The sequence below is a fragment of the Amblyomma mixtum genome, chromosome 7 (genome assembly GCF_055824585.1).
Source record: "Amblyomma mixtum isolate Tamu chromosome 7, ASM5582458v1, whole genome shotgun sequence".
Lineage (NCBI taxonomy): Eukaryota > Metazoa > Arthropoda > Arachnida > Ixodida > Ixodidae > Amblyomma > Amblyomma mixtum.
Window position 1 is genome coordinate 45,753,295 of NC_143018.1, and position 27,702 is coordinate 45,780,996.

Below are 27,702 nucleotides of genomic sequence, written 5' to 3' on the forward strand. Positions count from 1 at the left end.
CAGCACTGGAGGAAAGAGATGAGACGATGGCATCAGGGGAAACGAGTGAACGAAGAGGCGGCGGCGTGCGTCTGTGCGTGCGTGCTCGCGTCCGTGAGCGAGCTCCAGGATCCCGGCCGACGAGGCCAGGAGCGAACGACGTGCGAGAAAAATTAAAGCCGGACCCCGAGAGGGAAGAACGCGCAGCCCGCCGTCGAGCGGCAGGCGGCCTGGAAATGGGGAAGACGGGGAGCGGGGGAGGCGGGGAACAAAATAAAGGGGAACCGAGACGCGACGAGGCCGACGACGACGAAGAGGACTCGAATCAGGCGCAAAACCAAGGGGAAGCTGAGGGATGTGAACGAGGCAATAAGGGAACGACGGGGAAGGAGAACAAGGGGAGACTGCTGGTAGGGAGGAGTGGGGAAGCGGATGCGCCCGCCGCCAGCTTCGCTGTCGCCCTTCCCGAAAACTGCCACGCGCGTGGCGGCGTAGAAAACGGAGGGGCAGGGATGGATAGGAGAGAGGGAAGCGAGGAATGCCTAGAGATCGGAAGAGAAGGGTGACTGGATGGTGTACGAAAGGGAGGAGGGAAAGCGACGAGGAGTAAATTGAGGGAAAGGAAGATGGGAAGGAAGGGAGAGTTGGAGACGAACAATAGTCGAGCCTACCCGACCGAACCCTGGGATGCTTGCACGTCGAGCGCTTGGCTTCCGCTTTGGCGAGCCCACGCGGAGCGCTGCGGCGATGTGGAGGCGCGCATCTGGGCCAGAAACCGACGGGAAGAGAGGAATAGGGGAAGGAAAGCAGGGAGGAATCGGGAAGCGTCGCCCTATCTACACGGAAAGGGGAGTCGTCGTCGTGGGGAGAAAGGATATCTATGCGTACGGCGCGCGTCTATATGCCCGCGCTAAGGGGGCGACCGGCGTAAGACGAAATGAAAAATGTGGTTGCGCGTGGGAGAGTCTGTGTGGAGAGGAGGAGATGGAAAGAGAGACGTGGCAGGGATGGTTTAAGAAAGAAAGGGTTGGTAAGGAAGAAAGAGGAGGCGAATGACGCGAAGGGGAAGTTGGAACCGTTTTCAGTGCTTCGAATAATTAACGAGGCGCCTCGGCGGGCTAGCACTGCGCGAAAGGAGAAGAGCCGAGGGAGGGAGGCGGCGTGCTCCTAGCGACTCATCCACATCGGGAAAGCGTAGGGAAGGGCCTCCCTTCCTTCTTGCCTGCTTGCTTGCTTGCTTGCTTGCATTTGGCACGCTGGCATGCTCTGCAACGAACACGTGGACTCAGTTTTTTTTTCTTGAGACGTCGTCTTTCCCAGATCCCTCCTCTACCCCTTCTCAGCATTCAAACGTGTCTAGTTCTGCGAGGGAGTCAAAGGGGTTAAAGGATGGCGCGGGAAAAATTGGAGGGGAGAGAGCTGAAGTAACGTGCCTGTCTTCTTCGACTCTCCCCCTCGGACCAGTGCCCCTGGCGGAGGATGCTGATTATTTGATAGGCCTTGACGCTGGCTGCTGCGATGGTGCTTAGGATCATTAGTAATTGCGCGCGACTAGGCTTCGGTTCTTAACCGGCGCCGACGTGCGCCTCGCCCTTGTCTGGAGATTCAATCGGACTGACTCAGCCTTGGCGTAATTGGCCTACCCTGCTTTTTTTGTGTGTGTGTGTGCTCTTTGGAAGTAAGAAACCCCTAGCAAAGGCATGAACCTTAAAAGAGGCATCCTTTTTTTCCCTCTTTATGTGAAGGTGCTTGTTAGAAGCATGACCGGCTTTATGCATGACGCGTTGCGTGACGCCAGCAAATAATAAATGATTTATTTTATTCATTCGAGATGGTCCGTGAGTGCGCAGCAAAAAGTTGTAGAGGTTTAACGTAGTTAAACCGAGTAGACGTGCGAAGGCAGACGACACTTAAGCTCCGCCTTAAGGGCTTCGGTTGGTTAATGCCCATATATGCATAATTGGTAATTCTCCAATTTGCATTCATAGATCCCTGGGAGTCCTCATACCCCTCCTGGCGCAGTGGTTAAGAGATGCGCCACTGCACTGTCAGGTGGATGTTGCTGTCACAACCACCCATAGGGACTATGCGACCCATGTTGCTCTTCTCAAGCAACCTCTGGCGACCAATCATTAATTTAACGGCCACCTGCCACGGTGGTCAGTTTGCTCAATCTGGTGGCCAGGTTGTGATGGCGCCTCAAGGTCACAAGACAAGACAAGATTCTTGCTCTGGGTTGGTACGTCTGGAGTAGTGTTTCGCACTAAAAACACTTCGAATTAAGTCGGAACACACGTTGAGAAGACTGGACACGCTCAACGGGAATTTTCAAAAACATTCGCGAATACTGAAGGTGACCGCCTGCAGTCATCCTTTAAATTAGTATGGCGCCTTTCACTACGACGCGTAGACCGAATGAGTCTAATATAGACAGAAGTGAGATAAGAGGAGGTTGCGTCATAGGTTGCTGTGTGACAATGCTGAGTCTGTATGACAAAAATAACTGATAACAAGTTCCACAAAATTTGACGTTTCCAGTAAAACCTTGACTAACGGCCACACAATGCAGGTAACAAGTGAAGGCGGGCTAATTGGTGGTTGACAATGGAGTGCATATTGCAACCGCGCAAAACGACGAGGGACGAAGAGAGGAAAGCACAGGACAAGACCGCGTCTTGTCCTGTGCTTTCCTCTCTTCGTCCCTCGTCGTTTTGCGCGGTTGCAGTATGCACTACATTTACGCAATGCATGTCCGGAAACACCAGAGCAACTCCGTAAGAAAGCGGAATAATTGTTGCACCAGGTATACAGCACTGAAGAAAGAACATCGTTGATGAAATAATATGCCGCAACACTAAGGCTTTCATCTACGAATAGCGTTAGTAATGGTAGTAGGAGACTGCCAACACTGCGAATGTTAATACCCTAACCGTTTTTGCTGGCGTAGACAATCTCAGTTGCCCCAAATACAGTAATTGGCATCTGCGTGTACGAGTATTCGGCCACTAGACTCGAAGTTGTTTATTTCTCTTGGATTGAAACCAGCCAACGACAACCGGCATAGCAGGCGCAAGAAGACTCAACCTCCATAGTTTGCTTCTTCAAATTAAAGTTCGAATTTCATACATTGTAAGGAGTTCATGTGGCATCGAATCACAACGAACAATTCTAAAGGTATGCCCTAATGAGTCCCGTGTTCCATGGTGTAAATATAAGCTATAAATTTCTCGATAAGCTCACGTTGCAGCGATATGAAGTGAAATATATATATAAGTAGCATGCCACAGTACACAGTCAAGAGTATGTGTGTTATTTACTGTTACGGCAGTCTTTCTACCAGACCTTAGCAGGGTGCGCACGCAATATACTTGTGAGCAAATCCTGGAAACAAAACAAATTCAAAAAGTTTACAAAGAAAGGAAACGAGCAAAAATCATCAATCTGGATGCCAAAACACAAAATTAGAAATGCAGCACACAGACCTCATACGGGACCAAAAAAAAATGAGGAAATTAAAGTTTAGTTTCAAACATTTTTAATGAAGTTTCTGTTACTTCATTGTTAACAAGATTAATGCAGTCTGTAATCGATCCGGGGAACTGAGAATACTGATAGGAGTTAACTCGTGCATTAATGGCGTTACTGTAAACGCGTGCCGTGGTCTTGTGTTATAATCAGAGGAACACGGTGTAATTTTGGACGTGTTAATCTTATATTCACCATTGATTAAATGAATGAATGAATGAATGAATGAATGAATGAATGAATGAATGAATGAATGAATGAATGAATGAATGAATGAATGAATGAATGAGGCAGCAGTACTTTCGAGTAGGTACTGAAGATATTACCTTTATGAATGAATGTCTTTGCGGATGTGAGGAAAATAACGCATGTGTCCTTACGTTTATGGCGTTATGAAATTCAGAGTTCTCACCTAAAGCGCGTCAATAATTGCAGGCAAAAAAAAAACGAATTTTTGTCATCCACACTTTTCATCTGCACTGGACCATGAAACTATCTTTTTTCATTTTTACACTATTGCAGGTGTCTCCAGTTGCTGCGGTCCTCTGAGCCAGGGGGCGCCGCTTTCCGATCGATGTTGGTGACGTCAAGAGAGCGTGCTCTACTGGACCGTGCTAATCGCGAGACGACGCACGCCAGATGGCGCCACAACCATCCCCAGGTTGGGACAACTTTCCTTCATCAGTCTATTTTCTCTCTTCCCCCTTTTCCGCAATCCACTAGGTGCACAGTATGCACGAAAACACCTGCAAAGCAGACGATAATTTGGCAATCCTTGCTTACGACATTTGCTCACCACTTCAAGGCAGTGGAAATCTGTTTTTATTTTTTACAACTACTTAACAACTACATGACCGTCGTTTTTAGACCCTAAAACAATTGAGACAGTGATTAGGGCCAAGTCAGTTGAAACAGTTAGTAGCAAAGTATTACATATTTAATGTGTTTCGAAATAGTATCGGTAACAGAACCCTGAAGCCACAGTTCCTGCATTCAACCTACGCGAAGGATACTGCTTGTGTTTTTCGCTTCTATGAATGCCAGGCTTTCGGCGTGGTACTTATACATGTTCCTTTCGATGAACATCAAGCATGGAGACGTTTGGAGCAGTTCTCCAGTAGTTTTGTTGTTGCTTATTGCGATGTTAGCCACCGTTAAAGAAATACGACTGAAACCTAGTTATTATCATCATTCAAGTGTCATCAGAGTTCGCTGGCTAGGGACTTGAATTTTTTTTTTTAACAGCGAAGGCTATTGTGGGAGACCTTTGAGTGCTTAAGTGTTGCATCTGCTATTTTACGATAAAGGGAAAGTGACTAGACATATTTTTGTGCACTACTGAGTTCTTTAAACTCAAGCCGTCCATAGCTGCTCCAACCGCCACAATCCATACGTCACCTTCAGGCGCAAGATTATGTGACACAGTGCTGTGTGTACCCCGTGTCTAGAGGAGCTTAATAAATAAATTCGTTTTTTCTTTTCACTTTTTCGATGTTTCTATTAATGATTTGAGAGAGTAGTCCTGCGCTCGATGAACGAATCACAAGCTCTTGAGTGAATAAACTCTTGAGTTTATATTTTCGTAATAAATTATTCTAAGCCTTTCGGGCTCATTCGTGATTTCGATCCAAAAATATTTTTCAGCCGTGACAGCGTATTCCCAATTCTTCAGTTTCTTCAGTTCTTCCAACCCAATTCTTCAATTTTCCAACGAAAAACATCAATGGCTAGCTTTTTTTTACATTTACACACAATTTTTTCAAACACTCAAATAATAGTTTGAAAGAATGAAATTAAAATACCATGACATATGAAATCAACACCCCGGGGATAGAGGAATCTCTCTGTGTCTCGAAGATGCACATTTTGTAAGAAGCCCAGAAAAAAAATATAGACAATAGTACTGGTGCAATCTAAGCTGAATGGAGTAAAAAGGATTAAGCTATCGTACAGCACACTCTCTTTTGTTACAGGGAATCGTTAGAGGAAAGTCTACTCCCTTTTTTACTCCCATATAGGTGTATTTGCGTTTAGAATGTGCTAAAGTATGTCACCAAGTAGTGGCAGTGTGCTTCTGAACTCATTCTGTGCTTCTGAGCTCATAGACTGCACTGCCTTCCTACAGATATTTCTTTTGTCTAGTCACAGTTTATAGACTGTTTATAGACAAATATCTACTAAAAGTGTATGGCCATGAATATATTGATTCTATACACTTCCTATACAATATGTATTGCCTATGCACTATTCTCTAGTATTTGTCTATAGACGGTCTTAGACTATAACAAAAGTGTATGGACAGTCTATAGACAAAATAAGTTTTTGTAACGGCATGGTTTCACGAATAAATTCCCAAGCTTAACACTGCCGTCAACAAAAAGTAAACAAAAGTAGCAGTCCGGAAACCTTAGCGATATTGTTCTCTAGCAAGGTATAGTGAACTCTAGCGCCGTGGTACAGTGACCTAGAGCTGCAATATGCCTCTCAAAGGAAATCATCACAACCGGAAAACGGACAGATAGCCTAGGCTCTTTGCCGGGTAAAAAATTACCTCCTGTTCAAGAACAACGTATTAATTTTCTACACGTTTTATTGTAGTGCTTATGACAACAATAGATGAGCTCCCGGAGTAATGCCCACGTGTAATTCGCCTCAAAAGGCTCGAAAAATAAAACGGAACAATAAAAGAATAGAGGATACCGCAGCAGTAACTTATAGCCGGCTGAAATATGCAATTTAGAAATGACTCAAGCTGAGGAAAATGATGAAACATGTTTTAGAGACGAAAAAAAAAATTAGGGAAAACGTTGTTCGAAGCTGTTGCTCAAGATTTAAAACAAAAAAGCACCGAACTACCATTTATTTTTCCTACTGAGCAAACGATTCTATCAGCCAGGAGAGCAAGCAGCTGGAGGAGCGTAAAACAGGTTCTGTAAAGAAAACTGAGCCAGATGGGAAAGGCAGCGGCATCTGGTGGAGGAAGGGGGCAACTAGGGACACGCACGCCGCCCACGCACAGATTCGCCTCGAACCGGTTCGCTGACCGGTCCGAGCCGCATGTCCAGTCGGCTCGGGTAGCATTTTCGTGGGCGGCCACTTATGTAGGACAGCGGTTGGCGTCATCTACTTATATAGAAACCTGAAGATTCAAATAGTGAGAAGCACTTACGACGCCGCTCGATGAGTGACAGGCAGAGATTGTCCCAGAAGAACATTAAGCTCTTAAGTGAGCATGCACTTCGCGCAAAAGATCCGTAGCTACTGGTAATCGTTCATATATTTTCCCAACAGCTATGCTGAAGTGGATGCTACATTTTGCACACGCCCCTCCGGCATCTCAATATTTTGGGTAGAATCAGTTTTTTTTTTAACTCTCTTATTGTATTACCTTAAAAAAACTGTTATTGGAGAAGTTTTCTCCAGCGTAAAGCTTTTGTGCATAACCGACATCTCTAATGTACTGACACCTGGGTTTGGATCCCATTGGTGGAATGTGGTTGTTTTTTATTCTACTTTCAAACCAAGTAACTTTCACCGATGAAGTGAATGCACTACTGATTTCCCATGTATCAGCACCACAAATTTTAAAAAACAGAAACACCTCCCTATTCTTTCCTTGGTTTCGGTTACTGTTGGGTTCCTTAATAACCCTACTTACCAAGTCATCTCAACGAATTCCATGGCCTGTTAACCCTGCGTCTTCAATGGACTCGCACCTTTCGTGAGTTTACAGTAAGGTAGCCATGATACCAGTTCGTAAGTGTCAGGCTCGCCGTGAATCAAGTTTACATACAATTCCTGGAAATTTCAAGAGAAACTCTAGGCTCGACCTTATCACTTTCAAACAAGGTCGCCTTAGCCTTCATTTAATCGAAAATACATTTTCCGGGACCAGCCGTGCAGCCTTCCTCTGAGCCATATAGTGACCACTTGAAGTGTCCTTAATCTTATCTTCTAGCATGGACTCATACTTCTCCAAGCGCGATTAAACTTATACTGCTATCGCAGCCTAACAATTCTAGAGCTACAAAAAGAACCACGGAATTTTCTCGTACACCATACAACTCCCGCAAAACCCAACTTGATTTCACCCACAGCCGTCAAGCACACTTCGGCAGCTCACACATCATCCTCCCTTGTTCTCCCCCTATGCCTATCTCTCAGTTCTTCCATCTCTCCATTCGTTCGTTCGATTCGCAACTAATTCGAATGTTTCTGGCTGCGTTCGTGCCAAACATAGTTGCCTGCCTTCTGAATTGAACCTTCGTTTTGTTCAATCACTTCTCTTTGTATTTTTACTTCGTTTGCCTGAGTGGTGTCCAATTTTTGCTGCTTTTTCTTTCTGTTTGCATTCGTTCACTTTTCAGGGATGCTTATTGCTTTCTTATTTCCCTTCGGTATTGGCGCTCTCGCTGCCAGCCAGCTTTCTGTAGCTCTTGTTCGTATCACTTTTATTTTTGCCTTTAATCTCTCCGGCACTCGCACCAGCAGCTCAGGGCGACGGCACACAGCCAGGCAGGCAGGCAGGCAAGCTCTATCTTGCCCAAAGGTTTAGTTCGAAAGCTCTAGCGCGAAATTGGCCACGGCCCCCCGGCGCTCCGGACGTGTTATTGCCTGCGGCTCCGGAGTGACAGCAGCCGCCGTGAAACCTGGGTTTGAACCCGCCTCTCCCACGCTTCGACCCTCACTCCCCACCTCCTCTTCCCTTCACCTACCTCACCATCCGCCAGCTCCCCACCTCCCACCGGTCCTCCTACACAACCTAGCGAGCTCTCCTTTCAAATGAATGAAAGAAGGAAAGAAGAAGCGATAAAAATAGGCAGGGAGAAAGGGAGGAAGAGAAAGAAGAGCGGAGAAACGACCGCCGCAGCCCGGAGCCGCCACGCTTATATGTGCCCATGCTCTTGCATTCCCGCGCTTTCTTTCGCCTTTCTTTCGCGCGCGCTTCTTCTTTCCTTTCGTGCGGGCGAGCGAGAGAGCCAGCGCGCGCTTTTTTTCTCTCCTTTTTTTTTCCGCGCAAATATTTTCCCGCCTTTTTCTCTTGCTCTTTCTCTCCTCACCGTGTCGTATCATTTTGCGCACTTTTGGCCTCGCCGCTGCCCTCCTCGCGACCGACTGTGGCCCTTACGTAATTATTGGCGCGCTGCGTCTGCCGCGCTGGCCTACGCCGGCGCCCATTTTTTCGTACACGCGGTGGCAATCGGCGCGCTGAAATTGGCGACTCTAATTTCTTGGTTTGAGAAGCGCTTTCTTTTTTATTCCTTTCTTCTTTTGCTTCTCCTTGCCGTTCCTCGCGCCATCTCCAGTATAGTTACGAGCTTCGTCTTGCTATTTGGCGTCTAAGTTTTTTTTTCTTCGTTCATAGAAAAATTTTGTCTCGCTGGTCTATAATTCCGAGCATGCCCTGGCCGTCGGCGCCGCTTCACTGTCGTGAAAGTTATTGCCCTAGGTTTTTAACCCTCTCATAAACTACTTTGAAGAGTGCAATGCGCCCCGTCGTGTAATTTCGTTCTCTGTTTGCTTTCACTGTCTGTTTGTCGCCCGTGAGTCGTGCCCCAGTGCGTCTGGTCGCATTTCTCGCGCTCATCTGGTTATCGCTCCCACCCCCTCTTTCCTTGTTCTCTATCGCTCTCTTGTGCTATGCCCGCGCTGTTGCATGCGACATACAAGCTTTCCTCCGATGGCGATTTTTTACTTGGAAAGGACAACGGCTGTTCGAGCGCCATATTGCATACAGATCTAGATAATAAGTGTTATTCCTGGATGTGTTTTAAGTAGTGCTGTGTGTCGAAATTATTGCGTTATTTTAAATGCATGACTAAGAAGTTTTCTGGTATACGATGGCAGCGGACGAAGCAAGAAAGGGATAACTAAAGACTATCTGCGAGTCCTCTGCCCTGCAGTTGAGGTCATTCAGAGGATGTTAATTATGATGATGGCGAAGTCTCACGACGATTCGCATGTCTTAGCGATGCACTAAGAGCGGAGGCCGTGGCGGTTGCCCTCCGCGTTCTCGCATTTCAGAAAAATAAAATCAGCAAAGCTGTCGTTCAAGTTGAGCACAATTAGAAAGGTCAGCAATACACGTCTGAACACGGTGTGTGCTTTAAATAGACATTGACAGCCATAATATCACTTAAAAAGTAGAACTCTTTCCAGATTTTTTTTCTTAGCGAAATTCAGTATATTTGACACATTCGTCACTTGTTTGCCGACAAATTACGTATTTATTGATGAGGAACTTCGAGCTGAAGTTCAAGTAAAATTTTCCGTCAGGCGATTCAACCTCTTTAGGTCATTTATTTAGTTGTTTGCGCTTTCCACTCCGTGACCACCGCTGACTACTCACTAGCGGTCTGAAATAGCCTCAAAGGTGTGTAAACAAAATGTACTTGATGCCACTGGAATTTACTTGAAAAAGCGGCCTTTTGTTTTACAGCGGGAGCTGTTAATGCGTGGCTTGCCAAGATGGCGTCGTCCGCCGTCCGCAGAGGGAAGGAAGGGAAAGGTAAAAAGCGTGATGAGGACGGGAAGCAAGATGCTAGGGACAAAGGGGGAAGGCAGGGCCCACTGGGCGGATCTCGGCGCCTGCTAGCACTTGTCTCTTGGTCGTTCTTTTCAGTGCGTGCGGTTGGTTTCTGGCAGATCGTTCGCTGTGTCGTCATGTCGGGCGAGGAAATATAAACCGCCTGAGTAATACTAAACCACAGTGAATGACGTTCAACGTCTCAGACGCCGTTGAGATACCACACTCTGCTGACGCAGAACTTTTGCAGCGGACACAAGATAGTAAACTGGTGCGCCGAGCCCAGCAAGCTCTTACACTAAGTGCAACCTAAACCTAAAGCAAAAGAGCGAAGGCAAGACCCCAATGTACGTTCCGCCGGCATCTGCCCAGAACGACGTATACGCACGAAGACTCATCAATATATATCGGCGAACCTGTCGTTGCAAAACCTCTCATAGGCGGTTACTGTCCCTGGAGATATTTTGGTATCTCATACTTGAACAAAAGCAGCCCCTTTCTCATTTAAACAAAGTAATCAATCGATATAGGCAACTTCAGTTAGCCCTCAGACCCTTTAAGACAAATTATGTCGGTCAGTGTGCCAAGGCAGCTTTTTGGCCCTCTCATTCTGCGTACTCATTTCAAGTGCCACCTTTTGCCGATTTGTTTCTGCCAAGCTCTGCCATGAAGGCACGGGCTTATTGCCGGTGAAGAGCAGGTATCTAATAAAAGAAACCTTAAGCTCTGTCTTGATCAAGCTGCGATTCTTAGTTCGAATCGTTCATGGAACTTCCTTTGGATGGCTGCCACATTTCTTTTAGCAATGCATAAAAAGCATTACACTTAACTTCACCATGGCCGGTCTCCCGTAGTTGGCTGTATTTTATCTCTGGCCATTTTTGTTTGCACCCCCCCCCCTTCCGTCAGCGCCTATGTACCTGTGCAGAGGCCAGTCTCCTCTTGATGTGCCCCCAATTCTTATAGCGTGTAATTATGCAGACATGAAACGATCCGAATCTATACACACTCTGAGGGTTCCCACACACCCGACTTAGGCCTTCTATGGCTGACACCCACGTGGTAACACATGTCTGTCACGTGCCTACTATTTATTATGCACGTGGCCAGCCCACGGCCAGCACTTGATACTTTATCGTAAGCAATGGAATGCAGATTTCGTTCGCAGCGCATTACGTTGATAGTACCGATGTAGATGACGTGACCATTCGCACCGCAGAAATTATCTCCTACAGCCATCATTCTAAAGAAACAAAACGAGGTTATTCGAAAAGCAGCACACCTGCACACGCACTCACAGAGACAGAAGTAATATCCGCGCCTGCTTTCTGTGTCTCACGAATAGCTTCAAGAAGTTAAAGTCGCATCTTAATCGACGGCTTTTAGAAGACGCAACAAGCAAGACTGCGCTCTCCCGAAAACGTGACGCTGAAGCTGAAGAAAAGAAGAAACTCCTCACAGCGAGCACACGCTTTAAGAATGCAGAAGAAAAGAACGAAGGAGAGCGATAAGCGAGCTGCAAATCGTTGCTCATGCTAAGCCTAACGCCCCATGTTCGAGACGGCGGCGTGCGAAAGGCACGTACGGCTGCGGAGCAAACGGATATATACCAGGACAGTAGGGCAGCTTGTTGTAGTAGTACAAGCGCGTGCGCGCACCAGCTGAAACTTTGGACATTTGAATATTGAGAGTCCGAGGAACAGGGCGAAGAAAAACGGTCCCGCGCGGCAGCTGGAGAACCGCCGACTTTTTTCTCCCTCTGTTTCTTCCCCACATCCCTTAAAGATCCCCAAGGCGCCGGCACACGAGGCTTAACCGCCGTGTGCGGCGGCGGTATAGCCCGGTCTCCCGCTTTCCCCCTTTTTTCCAGGGTGCGGTGGCGCGCCGAGCGACGTGATGTCAATGCCGATCGGTCTCCCTACAGCGGCCCGCGCGCGGCTCGTATCACTGCTCCGGCTTCGGTTTCCCCCAAAGTGTCGCTTTTCACTCGACGAAAGTTATAGGACTCCCTGCCTCCCGTTTCCCCTATTCCTGAATTCTCCTTTTTCCTTTCAGTTTGCAATTTTCCCCTTTTTTTCACTTCTGTCACACCGTGGTTTCACTGAGTTCTCCTTTGAAATGTGTGTTTGGCGCTATGACCTCGACGAAGCTGCTCCCCTCCCTAGCCTTTTTCTTTGACTAAGCATATGTTAAGCTCCGCAAAGGCCTTTTGAGACGTTTTATTTTCCCCCCTCGTGAAGTGCGAACTCGAGCACAAGGGCTATTGCCGACGGAATATGAACTCTTTTAAAAGTGCGTTTAAAATATGAACGGGGTGCAAATGTACCGATTTTCTACGCGAATAGTCAAGTTCTGGCCTGAAGGAAACTCTGTGAGACAATAGTTGCTGCTCTACGTTTGCCTGTTGGGCGCGAAATCTGAACTGCGCTGTCGTTTCTGCAGTTCTTGTGTTTTAGTATCAGATCATGATGTGAGGTTTAGCATGCCTTTCGAGGGCTTAACGTACAGGTACGGCGCAGCACATGTGTTGAAACTTATAGTGGTAAGCAGTCCAACAATCGTTATATGCTCTAACCTTAGTCATCCTCAAAGTAAGGATTTGCGCACATAAATGTTATACCAATATCATGTGAATGCAATATACCATCACTCTTTAAATGTTGAAGGCTCTTCATGCATGTAATAGCCAGCACAGCATTACTGGGTTCCCACAGGTGCCGATCAGCGAAAAAGAATAGATACTAGGTAGCACCCGTTACTCTCGGTATACCTGAGCGAACCTCGCTTACCTTAGCAGTAATGCCACTAAGCATCTATTAACAGCACGCGCTACACAAGCGTTAACGTTGCTGCAAAAATGACGCGCTTCTTAACCAATTCTTAATAGCAAAACGTACTATTTTCTCTTGCGGACAGCACTAACAACATTCATTGCGTCGCTGCGTCAACAATGATGCTATTTCATCAATGAAACGTCCGCCTTCAACGTCCACACAGAAGCGAGAATTCCAACAAAAATCAAATTCGCCGATATTCAATGTGGATAGGTTATGAGGAATTAATAGTGAAATCATAGTCAGGAAATCTCGAGCGGTAACTGTTCACCATGGTTGCCTTCAATCTCTCGCTTTTTCTCTTTAACGATTCAGTGTCACAACCTCGTCTCTGAAAAAAAAAAGTTTAATTTTCAGAACTAGGCAAACTAAAAAGACACGGACGATAGTTGCCACTCGTAGTACATGCTAAGCAATTTCCATTCCGTGACCCGAGGAAAATTAAGAAGGCGCGTATACTGGACAGGCAACAAAACAAAAATAAAAAACGACGCATCTTCTTGCACTATACAAAACAGAAGACAGGAACTAACGAAAGACACCGTATAAACGGACCTAAAACCGTGGAACGCAGAACAAACAAAAGAGCAGGAGAGTCCCGAGAGAGGGCACTAAGAGATGGCATACAGCAAAGACTAGTCTGTGTGCATGTGGGTGGCTGGTGGCTGACGGGGATGTCGCGAAGCATAAGAACCAAAGCGGGGGTTGGAGAGAGGGGAAGAAGGTCGTAGGTGGAAAGGGGAGATTGGCAAAGCATGCCGGGCTCGTCGGCTCGCGCGCTAAAGGCTGATTTGCATCCCGAGAGCGCGCGGCGGCAGCCATGCGGATCGAGCATGCACCAACCAGAACCGGCGGCAGCTGCTAAGCGCGTGCAGGGATTTCCGAATGAGTCGTTAGCAGTCGCGCGTTGCTTCCTCCCTCGGTTGCCACCCGCGGGAATTTTTATGCGCGCTCTTTCTATCCTTGGCTGCTCACACGGCTTCTTGCTTCTTCTTTCTTGGCTCGTTCTTTTCTTCTCTTCCGAGAAAGAAGAGAGGAGAACGACATGTTAGTAAAGACTAAAGCCCCAACTCCAAGGGCCCTTCCTGGGCGTACGCGCTCAGCGTCGGCGCTCTTGGCGTACGCTAGAACCGGTCTGCGCATGCGCACTGCAGGAGACGCCAGCGAACCTCGGCGAGGCGCCGATATCTGTCACTGCTAGATATCTGCGCCAGCGCTAGCGCCAGCGCTAGCGCGAGCGCCGGAAGCTGCTCACCGTCACGTCTCTCATACACCAATGGAAGGACGCGGTTCTCGGGACATCCGGTGCGGCTTTTCGCGCGCTTTTCAATTGCTGTCTACATTTTTGCTTGGTGCCGAGGCTGTTCGCGCCATGTCGCAAATTAAAATAATAAATGAAAGCCTGATCGCCGCAGTAGAAAGGCGGCCGTCGCTCTGGCAGGCGAGCCATAAAAGCCATAAAAATAAGCTAATAAAGGCAGCATTGTGGCTTGAAGTGGCAGCGGAGATTCTGCCAAGCCTGCCAAGCACAGGTAAGCCGATATCTTGCTTGTGACGAGTGCTGATTGAGTGAAATGTGCTCGAAAACGCTTGTGGCAGTCAGACTGTTTTGGCCAGCATCTGCCTGTAAGGTCTGGCAACCACACAGCAGCGTGAGCACAAGCGCGAGCAGCGTGCGGCAGCGCTAGCCAGCGCCTAGTACCATGGAGATGCGTACTGCTGCCAGCGCCTGTCGTTGCGCGGCGCCAAGAGCGCCGACGCTGAGCGCGTACGCCCAGGAAGTGTCGTTGGAGTTGGGGCTTAAGGGAAAGCGGCTATCGATCACGTGGGAATGTTCAGCGTGAACAGGTACAAAAGCAGCGCATGCACCTGAACGCCCTTCAAACATAAATAAACTTGACCTGTCTAACAATCTTTGTTAAGAGAAAAAAGAAGACGAGCTTCGTTTCCCTCACCTAGCTTTTAGTAGTGAGGTGTCGGACGCTTGAATTTCTTTGGAGAAGAAATTCTAGAGGCCCGTGTACTGTGCGATGTCAGTGCACGTTAAAGAACCCCAGGTGGTCGAAATTTCCGGAGCCCTCCACTACGGCGTCTCTCATAGCCTGAGTCGCTTTGGGACGTTAAACCCCATAAACCAACCAACGAACCAGCTTTCTCGAATGCCTCTATGGAATGTCGCCAGGAAGCAACTAGTTAAAGGACTAATGAAAATGCGTTCTGATCTCAACATTATAACGTGCTTTCACCTGCTGAAAAAAGTATTAAAGTGTCATTGCTTTTAATGATACAGCAATAGAGCTTCTATCGAACCTAGATGCGTCGATGGTCAGAAAATTCGCCCATTGGCTGGAGAAAAGTGACATCACCAGGCCAGAAATGACGTCACTTCCGGTAAAGACATCAACAGCTTCTAACGCTATCGCATTTCCAACAGATCAGGTGACTAGGTGTTCCTCTAAATTATATATATTTTTTTTACCTTAAGCACATAGTTCGTTTGTTGTGACACCTAAACACACAGTCGAACGTCGTTACGGAAGCAAGTCCATTTTCCCGCGTTAAGGACGCATTCCTCCTTTCCCTCAAGAGCAAGATGTCGGGCTAGTTGGTACAGCAGACCTAGAAGAACACCGCTAGGAACAAGACAAAGGACGCAGCACCTGTGTCTGTCTTTCCCTTCGTCTTACGTCTTGTTCCTAGCGCTGTTCTTTTATGTTCATGTACAACATTCCCGGGCAAACATTTTGAAAACTGGAAAATTATAAGATACTCTTATAGAAATAATAAAGGTAATGTTCCATTCTTCTGATACGTAGCAAACTCTTCTTTTTAAAGTTTTTCCATCAATCGAAACGAACAGTTAAGGCTGCCAAAGAAGACCAGGGGGGAACGCTTTTGACGATAGCAAAAACGTTTATAAAAAAAAATAAAAGGCTGCCGTTGAGTGATCTGCTGATATAATGAATGTTATAGTGAATTATTCGATTATATGAAAAAAATTTCGTTCATAAATTATTTCCGCTAAAAAAATGCTTTTGTACAGAATTTATGGGTATGCCCAAAGGTCATGAAGTGAGCCAAGAGTGAGCGCATTATTTAAATATTGAAATCTTGGAAATCTCGAAAACAGTACCATGAACGAACTTTTCAGCTGTGCTCGACTGTTTTACGCGCTGAGTCTTCGCCTGTTTATAACTAGCCCGAAACTGTTGAACAGGTAGTTAATTGCGTGATGTACATTAAGCCACTGAGCAACCCGTAAACTAAGATTGGTTCTTTGTTTTTTGCATTTTTTTTCCCTGCTCTTTTCCCTAAGCGAGCCGTTCCGCCTCAGTAAGCGTACAATAATGATTGACTGAAAGTTTGTCCCGCTATTACAACAAAGTTTGAGGAGACGGCGCCACTCCTTTTTATACCAACTGCAACATTAAAACTTATCCAACATGAAAAAAAAATAAGGCTTTCCTTTGTTCTTCGAGAAAAAAAGTTGTGCCGACCGCATTGCGTGAAGAAACAGGAATTGATTAATTTTAATGCCGCTGTTAAGTACGTTTATTTCTGCGCAGTTACGACGCTTTCACAAAAACAAAAAAGGACACCAGCAGCATTAGCCAGAATAACCTGCCTCTAAAGCAACAGCGAGAATCTCGGCCTTGTTTTCTCTTCATGCTGTCTCACTTCGCAAAACTCTATCAGCGTCCCGCAAACGCCGAAAACAAATTAAAAACAAAAACAACACCCGAACGCTTATTTTAAGCACCCAAGCCCCCATCCGCTTCCCTTTACGCCCACCTTCGTCCCGATTCAGTGAGGTTTTAAATTCTCTACCAATCCCGAAGCGATCCGCCGGCAACTGCGGGGCACGCGGCACGGGCTCGCTTTGGCGACAGGAATTGAGAAGCGAGAGATCGCGGCTTCATTTGCGCAGGTCCCTCTTTACCTTCCCTTCACCCCTTCTTTGATTCCGTCCTCTCGCAGGCCCCTCTTCTGTTGGTTTTTCCCTTCAATTTTTTTGTTGTTGTTCCACGCAATCTCTCAGACCAGAAACAGCAGCAGCAGCAGCATCGGTGCCCTATGAACGACCCCCGAAAATAAAAGAAAAATGAGGAGAGGAGAGCGCTGAGTAAAAGAGCGCCGAGCTTTTTCCGTCAAGAAAAACAAACAGGTCGGCAAACAGCCGGCGGCGGTGGAGGCAGAGGTAAGAAGGGGGGGGGGGGGGGGGGGGGGTAGAGAAGGGGAGCCGTAATCCAGCCCGTCGTCGCATAGAACCGAGCAGGCAGCATAGCAGGAGCAGCGGCCAGGACAGAGCGAAGGCAGCAACACCGGCGCTCAGCTAGCTCTTCCACCCATACAGGCCGGCGGCGCCGCCTCCAAAACGCACTTTCCTCTTCCTCCTCCTACATCACTTCGCCCTCTCCACAACCGCTCCTTCTCAAAGCACAACTCACCCCCTTTCTTCCACCTTCCCAACGCTCGAGGCCCCGTAATTATAATCCCATCTCAGCGCGCGCTCATCAACGTCCCGGGCTATCGCCGTCGCCAGCGTCGCTTCCGCAACCTTTTTCTCCTTTCCACCTTCACCTCCTCCTTCGTTGTCTTCCCCTACCTCTTCTCCCTACTATCCCTCACTCCTCTCTCGCCCCGCAACTTCTCCCTTTCCGCCACTGCATCTTTGCCTCTAGGGTTCAGGTCTCCCTTCAATCTATCCATCGCTCAGCTACCTCTGCTGCCCTCTATCGCTCATTTCGCATTCGTTGCACTTTTCATTCTGCATTTCGGCAGCGCGGTTAAAGCCATTTTGAATTAATGTATGCAACGCTGACGTCGCTGTCCCATATCGTAAACAAAAATTCTTGCCTTCCCTAGGTGGATGGCCTTGAATAACGTTAGCCTGGTCTAGTCCGGTTACGAGTGGCATTTTTTTCGAGGAAAGTGTGTGTTATCTGAAACATACTATTTGAGGGTCATCCCACACATCCCAGCTTGCGCCATAGGGACCTTGCGAGAGTAGATGGAGCGCTGTAGAGAATGTCTTATGCGCGGTAATGCAGTATCCAGTATCCGGTAACGCGTATCCAGTGACGTTCGGACTGGTCAGTCTAGAGATGAGGGGAGAAGCTAGGGTATTAGTGCAAGAGACGGTTAAAACTATAAGATCCTTGCTTTGCATTTATTATGTCGCACGGCCGTTTCAATTAGCCAATATCAGTTCCATTTCGTATGCACCGCATTGTTTACTCACCCACCTGACTTCGGTAACAGCACTCGTATGTCTTCGGTCAACAGTTAACAGCTTTCTTACCTAAATAATAGTTTTGGCAGTGTCGTCCTTACAGCAATCGCTGTACTTGGTGTGGAGTCCTGCGAAGCAGGTGCCAGCCTTTAGTGCAATACTGTCGAAAGAAATGGGATTCTGGTGTAAATTAGCCAATTAACTGTGCCGCTTAATTCGCTGTAGAGAGTTCTGTTGCCCCTTCAAAAGCCGGTAGCTTGAATCGGTTAGAGTGAAAAAGTTTTGCACTGCTGCAATTTCATGTCAAAACAAACGGCGGCCCAGTGTATTCGGTTACATGACCGGGTACTGTCGGGCCAACGTCTAAGGGTGCATGCGCTTTCCATAGAGACATGACTCACGTTGATTCACTTGGAAAGCATAGTGAATGATATCAATGCAGAGGGGCGGGGGGGGGGGGGGGGGGGGGCTGTGGTTGTAGTCGAGAGGGACGGCATCATGTCGCATCATCGGCGGACGGCATCATGTCGCCTGAGTTATCTACATAGTGTCTGTTACACGGACGCTTAGCTGATCTGTAGACCTTGCGCTTGCTATGGAACAAACCAGGCTTTATTGAATGCAAAGTAACTTCGATGAACGCTGCAACTGGTAAGAAAGCTAGATATGGAGTTTAGTCTTATTAACCACTCGACAGATGCGCACATTTCAAGCGTTGACCGTACTCCGGTTAGGGTCCTGCACATGCTGCGGCCAAAGACGGTTTATGAGTTTATGGGGGTTTAACATCCCAAAGCGACTCAGGCTATGAGGGACGCCGTAGTGAAGGGCTCCGGAAATTTCGACCCTCTGAAATCTTTTAACGTGCAATGACATCGCACAGTACACGGGCCTCTAGAACTGCGCCTTCATCGAAATTCGGCCGCCGCAGCCGGGATCAAACCCGCTTCTTTCGGGTCGGCAGCCGAGCGCCATAACCACTGAGACACCGCGGCGGCGCTCTGGCCAAAGAATATTCGAAAATAGTAGCCTCGCTTTATTTGCACCTCGCCCAAAATTTGAGTTTTCAATCTGACTTTTTTCTTTAGAAAATATATTTGGTTCTTTGTGCAACAAACAGCGACTCTTGCCAAGGACACCCTTGTCAAGAAATTATGCTTATTTGCGCGGATACATGCTTTTGTTTGTCACGAGATGGACGCATGCAGAAGCAACGGCTTAACCGACTCTTTTTTCACATCATGCTCTCCGGCTTCTTTCTTACATCTCGTCTGCTTCTTCTTCTTCTTCTTCTTCTTCTTCACCTCTTTGTAATGGCACATACCCACGTGGGGGAATTGGCCAAGGTATAGTGGTATACATAAGGAAATTTTCATAGGATTACGACAAAATATTGGAGCCAAACGTGAACTTCGAAAAATGTATTCATGAAAAACGACAGAAGAATATTTGAAGTGAAATAACTAAGAACATTTTGGCGAGAATAAGAATAATAAAAAACTCCGAGACTTTTAAAGGAGTTAGCAAATCAACCTACCAGTTGCAATTATGTCATCATGGAGATTCCCACAAATTGAACCCAATGCAAATCCTTTGGCGCTCGCTCCGAACGATAACAACACTGGCAGAAATAACGGGAGCCCTAACCTGGAGAGAGGGACCTCCAGGTAAATCTTTCTCTGAAGTGCGAATTTTGGACAGTAGAGCAGGAAATGGTCCACTGCTTTCACTGCAACCATCTTCTTCCTCCACCTAACTGATCACAAGTGAGGAAAACGATACAATCGATCCAGCCCCGACCCGGCGCTGCACTTCCTCCTGTAAAGGATGCATCACCTTACTAAGATAAATTCTGTGGCAAAGCAAACTCAACAAATTGCAAGGGTGGCATCGTGTTTGCCCGTTTGCGCGAACCTCTATCCGTTAGACCTATTTTTTTTCGTCAGTGTGAGAAATTTAGTGAGCGTATAAAGCAACCTTTCGTATTAAGCGCCTTCCTATAATCTAGAGGGGAAAAAGAAGAAACCATTGGAACCTGTCAGGTCTTTTTTTCTCCAAATTACAACAGGTCAGTTTTGTTGCTGGACAAATTATCGCAAACGCTCACGCTATTCACTTAAATCGACACAGTAACAATGCAAGACGTGAATTCAGAAACAAGAAAAGGTAAACAACGCGTGCTCACCGAGCTTCTTATTACGGCTGTAAACAATGTCCGCATCAACATAAAATGCAGTTCACTTGAACGCAAAATATTGATTGATTTTGAACGTAAGAGTACAGATTCAGTGGTCTCGGCCTAAATTACTTATCTTGTAGCGTTTTACATATAAGCGGACGCATAAAATTACTGCGCAGCTTGTTTACATCTTCTGTCAGGTCATTAAGATCAAAAAGTACTAATATAAATTTCTTTCCGACACATATGTCAAGAAATTATAGATGATTAATACGTTTGATGCAGGAGAGCACGCGTTTGCGTTAGTGTTCCCTCCAAACGGAGCAGCCGCGGCACCGGACGGGTTCAGATCGTGCGAGCGGGTGGCGTGATCCAGTCCATCAATCACGGTGTGAAACGCCCTACCTCGATTCCACTCTCCCTCAACCGCCTCCCGTCACCTTCCGTCCTCTCTTCGTTTTCCCTCTTTCAGTTTCCTTTTTTTTTTGCCTCTCTCCACTTGGCCCCTTGCAAACCAGCTTCAGATGGAAGCTTTTACCAAAATGTCAGTTCTAATGCTAACGCATTGCACGCATCTCTTTTTTTTTTATCGGCATAGCGTTCTTCAGCATGTAGTTTAGACATCAAAAACAAAGCGTTTGTTACGGATGTATGACTGAAAGTTGTGGCTCGGTATTAACGAATTTTCGGGCAGTTCAACAGCTAGGATGTACTGTTTTTCATTCCCTGTGCCTCAGTGGCACATTTCTACATACTGTGATACGTGAACCCCGTGTAGCATTCCAGTTCGAAGACGCATTTACTCTTGACAAGTAGAGAAGAGAACCCTCCCGGTAGTCAGCTGAAAATACCGGACTTTCTTTTTTTAATCTGAGCAGGTTATCTTTAAAACGGCATGTGGATTTTACGGCATAGGGGACATTATTTCTGCGGTAATATGTATTTAAAAGGCAAATAATGGAATTCAATAATTAGTTTATTTTTGTCCTGAGGGCACAATATTTTAATGCGGAATCAGGGGCCTTCAACATCGCAGCCGAGCTCAGTTCTTAAAATTTCTAAATCATCATTGGAGATAACAAAAGTGGAAATAATGAGACATTGAGAATTAAAAGGGTGATTTTCTTGACTTTTACAGATTTTTATATTTAGAACTGTGAGATTTGCGTCGGTGCAGTGTGTTGACCCGGATCGAAGAGCAAGGCGTTAATTATGTGTCTCATAAGGATCAATAATTAGACGAATGATTAACAAAAATTAACTAATAAGTTTTTTTGTTATTGACTTTTGGGTGCAGGTTTGTATTTCAAAAATGATGGCCGTCAACAGCAAAGGTTAGCTGATTTTTTTAATTTTCTTAATCGGCAATGTGTTCCGAAACATCTAACGCCAAATATACGCAGTTGAAAGCTTATTGAGTTGCCTTTTCTGTATTACATATTTATAAAATGGCGCCTCTGGCACTTCTTAGGGATCGAATACTGACTCAGTTTGTGTATTTGGTCATGTAGAAGAAGTTAACTTTATTTAGGACACCACACGCAAAGACGTTACGTTATATTTAGGTGTTGCTGGAAAGCCAACTCAACAAACTTTCTAAGCATATTTTTGGCACCACATATTTCGAACCATAGTGCCGGTTAAGAAAAATTAAGAACAGGGCTGATCTGGATCATGAGAGGTAAATAACTAGAAGAATAAGAATGCGGTGGAGCGCATATGGCGGGTTATCTCAGATCCTGAATGGCAGTTTACCAATATCCCTCAGGAGAAAAGTATACAACAGCTGTATCTTACCGGTACTCACCTATGGGGCAGGAACATAGAGGCTAACAAAGAGGGTTCAGCTTAAGTTAAGCACAATGCAGCGAGCTATGGAAAGGAAAATGATAGGTGTAACGTTAAGAGATCGGAAGCGGGTGGAGTGGGTGAGAGAAGAAACGCGGGTTAATGACACCCTTGTCGAAATCAACAGGAAGAAGTGGGCTTGGGCAGGGCATGTAATGCGAAGCCAAGATAACCGCTTGTCCTTAAGGGTAACGGAGTGGATTCCAAGAGAAGGCAAGCGTAGCAGGGGACGGCAGAAAGTTAGGTGGGCGGATGAGATTAAAAAAATTGCTGGAGTACGGTGGCCGCAAATTGCGAAGGACAAGGTTAATTGGAGAGACATGGGAAAGGAATTTGCCCTGCAGTGGGCGTAGTCAGGCTGATGATGATGATGATGAAGAACAAGGCTAACTTTCGATGTTGACGGCCATGAATTTCGCAATATATACTTACCCTCTAAAACAAAAATTGAAAAGTTTATTAGTTAATTCAAACAATCATCTAATTATTGATTCATATGAGGTACATAATGTCCGCCTTGTTGTACAATCTAGCTCACCAGACCGTAAAAACGTATCTCTTGCAGCTTCAGCAAAAACTTTAAAGGTAAAGAATTAGTCTTAATATTAGAGGACCTTCTTAGATGGGTTCCCACTTTCTAATGTCAACGAGGCTATGTATAGAGAGAACGAAGACTTGCTAATCAAGAAAAAAGAGAAATATGAAAGACAGGTACCGCATCTACCTTCCTTTTTTGAAACTGTACTGTAAAGGGGTCGAGTAGATTTTCTTCTCAAATATAGCTGAGAAGAAAATGTCCCCTGCTTGAATATTGCCGTAATTTTTGCACCGTAACCTCTAGTGCCCTTTTCTCGCGCAGTAAAGACAAATGCATAAACTAAACATGAAAAATTCGAGGAAGCAAAGAAACCCATCGCTCTCGACTACACCACCAAATTCAAATTCGGAGTCATTTATTTTTCTTTTGTGCAAGGACGGAGCAGCCACCAAAAAGCTACCCTTCGAGGTAGCTGAACTAGGTGGCTGCCGCTACAAGGGGTAGAAGCAGCAACGCATACAGCTGCTGACCCGAAAGACGCGGGTTCGATCCCGGCTGCGGCGGCTGAATTTTGATGAAGGCGAAATTCTAGAGGCCCGTCTACTGTGCGATGTCAGTGCACGTTAAAGATCCCCAGGCGGTCGAAATTTCCGAAGCCCTTCACTACTGCGTCCCTCATAGCCTGAGTTGCTTTGGGACGTTAAACCCGAACAAACCAAGCCAAACCATCAAGTTGAAGTTAAAAACAAGCATATGTCGATTCTGGCAGCCTTGGCGCCTTAGGAAGCATAAGAGGGTTCTCACGCAGCTTCCACCCTCCCCGTCCGATGACGTTCTACGTCACACCTGCGGTAACTCAGGACGTTCTACGTCCGCCGCTTATGAACGTGGGTGGCGCTGATGAACACTCTCAAGGTTAGGTTACTTGTAGACATAAATACCACCGAAAGCAGAAGAATTGACAGCCGTCGCCGTAGCTCAGAGGTAGAGCACCGGACGCGTAATTCGGAGGTCGTGGGTTCGGATCCCACCGGCGGCAGGTGGTTGTTTTTTCTTCTGCTTTTCTAATCAGTTATCTTTAAACGATAACATATTCAGTAATATTCTAAATTGATCAACACCACAAAATAAATAACTTAAAAAAAATCCCCTGTGCCCCTTGGTTTCTGTGGCTGTTGGCTTCTGTCATATGTACATACAGTTCAGTTAAACATACTATGTCTAACATTACTTGGCAAAAATTGTGAATATTGGAGAACAGTACGGTGCTGTTATAAAAATATTGAAGGTAATGGCATATTCTTCCGATGTGTAGTAAAATCTTTCTTTCAAACATTTTCCATCGCTCGCATGGAGCGGTTAAGACTGCCATAGCAAACCAATGGAGAACGCTTTTGACGATAGTAAAAATGTTGATAGCAAAAAAATAACGCATGTCTGTCGAAGGTAGTTCTGCTAATATACCGATTTTTATAATGAATTCTTGCAATATATAGTAAAATGGCGTTCATACATTCTTTCCCGTTCAAAAATGTTTTTGTCCACAATTTTTGGGTATAACAGACTGCATTCTATGCACTGGCGAACAAAATCAGATACAAAAAGAGATTTACATACCTAAAAAATGAAATAACGCAAATTGCGAACAATATATATATACAATATTTGAGAAAGTAATAGGTTGACAGTTAGAAAAAAGAGAAGTTGGAAGTGTCAGACATTTATTTAAAAAAAAAGAGCCCTAATATAGAACAACACTAAAACAAAAGTATTTCGCCGTTCTTTGTTTGACATACAGGTGGTATCAGTTCAGTTTTCTTATGTTCTAAATCATTTAGCACTAATGGAAAAGTATGCGTTCAGGACTGCAGGTAGTAGTTGTTACAGGGGGTAGGAACATGCTAGCACTCAGGATGGCGGGTATCATAGAAAACTAGTTCGGTTTGAATTTATTTATATGTAAGCAAAGAAGCAGTCATTTCCTTTATGGCAGTGCGCTAAGAGTCAACTAAGCGATATTTATACCAATTATCTATTCTAACTACTGTAAAACGGTCATCTCTAGTTTCAGCATGGATGCCGTGAAAGGCGTTCCTACATTAATTTCAGATTTTCCAGCATTGAAAGCATCATGTGCTGTCGAAGAAACACCAACAATTCACAAAAAGCGCAGCTATCGGATGTGAGTAAGAACACAATCCTGATAAATTTGCTCTCAATATTGTTCTTGCTAAGTCTTCCTGACGTTTACCGTTCGGTCAGAAGCGTAGCCTGTCGACGGAGAAAATTTTCGTCCAGCGATCACTTGCTTTCAAGGCTTGAAGGCCTTCACCCTGCACAAACACGTTTTGAAGCCATCTGTGTCGAACCCTGAACGAACATAACGACGCTAGCAGCTTATCTTCCAAGACAGCCGCGGTCTCTTTAAACCAAACAAGCCCCTTATCTCGGTCCTCTCTTACTCCGCCTTTCCCTTCAGGCGACGCCGAACGGCCCCGACTTGCAGTCGGGTGCGCGGGTCCCAGACCCCAAGCCTCTGTCGCGCCCTCTTTCCGCGCTGAAAGCAAAGTCATCGCTGTCAGTGCCGAGGCTAATTAAAAGTAATTAGCGCATTGAGGTGCTGCCTTTTCGACTCCCCTCCACCCTACCACTCGCCCGCTTTTCATTTCCTTTTTCTTTTTTTCTCGTCAGCTTCTCCATTTAGAGCCCTCTTTATTATAGTTCTATGGCCAGCATCCTCGTAGAGCTCTGACGGCGGATCGTTCTTTCCCTTTACTTCATCGCTCTTTCTCTTTCTCTCAATATTCTATTTTTTTGTAAGCTTCGCGTTTGTGGCCATCTGCGAGCGGGGAGTGGTAGTAGTATTCGGCTGGCATCGATTAATTTCTTCCCCTTTATTTGCTGCGTACTTGCGCCGTTCTCCCCTCTTCCCCATTAGTTCTCAGCCTCTAATAGCGCTTTTTTCCCTATCGAGGTTCGCACGAGACGTCGCCTTTATATGTGCGATCCGGCGTGCGTGCGGCATGTGTGCTTTGATAATTAGGCACGCTAGGGAAGCCGAAGGAACAACCCCGACAGGCGCACGCATGGGAGCGGGTGGGCGGGTAGGGATATAGGGAAAGAACGCTTGCAACGAAGAAAGGGAAGAGGGTGAAGCTGCAGAATCCCCATGAGGAGAAAAAAGGGAAGAGCTCTCTCCTATTTGTTAGGCTTTGTGGACGTTGGCTGGTTGGCGCTACGCTGGCTTTGGAAAAATCAACGAAAAGCGATAGAAACCTCGGGTGGCGACGAATTGAGGGAGAGAAGGAAATAGAAAGAAGGGTAGAGAGAAAAAGGAGGAGCATTCGAACCATTTCTAGGCCATCTGTATTGTTGGCGAAATGCTGCAATGCGCCTTCGTGCTCTGCTCCGAGGGAGCTTTTTAAGGCAACAAGGAGGCGCGGCGCTGGTCCAGGTTAGGTTAGGTTGGCAGAGGATAGACTTGATTAGCCTGGCATGCGGCATATAGGGAAATGAGGAAGGAGCCCCGAGCGTTCTCTTGGTGGGAAGTTTGGAGTGTCTGGGAACGCCAGTGTGCGTTTCAGAAATGTGCACTATCGTGGAGGAGAAGCTCAGTAAGAGATGGGCAATACGCAAATCGAGGCGGACAACGGGGCTACAAAAAAGTTTTCGTCCCTCTTTTCCACCTTTGAAAAATATTCGGACAAGATTCTATATATTTTTTCCTGTTAATCATACAAGGAAGCGTTTAGGCCTAAAGAAGTAGAACTCGTTAACTCGTTCACTCATTGTATGCCTATAATCAAGCCTGCAATCAAGTCTATAATCACGCCTATCAACACACCTGTAATCATGTTCTTAAGAAATTTTTCTCATTAGTCTTATACTAATCTCATGCTTCATAATCGATGTTCCTGTTTCTTTTCGAATAGAACAGATTCGCTTGAAAAAATGCAAGACATTGGCATGGAACCACCTGAGCATAGCAAGTTAATACGCCCCGCTATGGCGGATTTTGATAAAGCTGCGCTGCTTGTATTTTTAGATGAACAGCAGAATTCGGGTGGATGTGAACACTAACTCAAGGTAGGTGGCACTCGCCATCACCAGATTTCAAAGGGCTATGCGAACATCTATCTAGGCATGCGTAGTAATCATTCGCACTTTGCGCATTACAGTCTCCCCTGAGACACTTGGGACAATAAAAATCACAGTGACATTTTTTTCCGCAAAACTAACTTCAGTTGTTACTTTCCTGAAAAAAAAAAAAAACTTTTAGTATAAAATACAACCAACGATCCCCGTTGGACTGTCTTCAAAACCATCCTCTTCATCTGATTCGCATACACCTCTCAGCGATACCACAAAGCGGCTCGAATTGCAAACGGGGTCAAATTATAAACGTTTCACTTGCAATAGAAAGAAAGAGTACTCAGGATAGAACGAAAATCAAAGCACGTTTAGCGAAACAATGCGTACGAAAAAGAAAGAAAGCAAAGAATTCCACAGCTAAACCAAAGAATCAGGTGCATCGTGGGGAGTAAAATCAGCTCTATTCGCCGCAACGCCATTCACCTAGCTTCCCACGAGCGCGAGCGAGAATATGAGAGGTTGCAGCCTCGCTGAGAAAGCGAGAAGACAAAATATAGCCCCCCCCCCCCCCTTCCCCGCCCCCCAACAAGATTAAACGTAAATGGATAATGGGCCTGCTGCCTCCTCGTGTCAAGACTGAAAAGGAGCGAAGAACCAAAAAAAAAAGAAAAAAAGGGCGAAAAGGCAGCTGAGAGGTGCGCTAACAACATCGAGAAGGGCCGACGACGAAAAAGGAAGAAAAACCGCGAAACCATTTTGAGGACTCGCGATATTCTCTCCTTTTTCTTTTTAACCTCTCTTCCTCAGTATTTTCTTTTCTGTTTGCTCAATTTCTTTTCATTTTCAAACACGAAACAAAAAACGCGAAATACGAGACGACGAACAGCGTGGGAGGCGACGTTTTTACAGCGTCTGGTTTATCGCTTGTTTTTCTTTCTACTCCTGTTA

General features: G+C 46.0%; 1 protein-coding gene across 6 annotated transcripts in view; it reads left to right on the forward strand.

The window, feature by feature from the left end:
* Positions 1–27,702, forward strand: part of LOC149335886 (uncharacterized) — a 279,896-nt gene that overhangs the window by 153,055 nt on the left and 99,139 nt on the right. For all 6 annotated transcript variants that reach the window (XM_089552426.1, XM_089552429.1, XM_089552430.1 and 3 more), the window contains exon 3: positions 4,027–4,165. The gene's annotated coding sequence lies outside the window, so the exon portion shown is untranslated. The remainder of the gene's footprint in view (positions 1–4,026; positions 4,166–27,702) is intronic.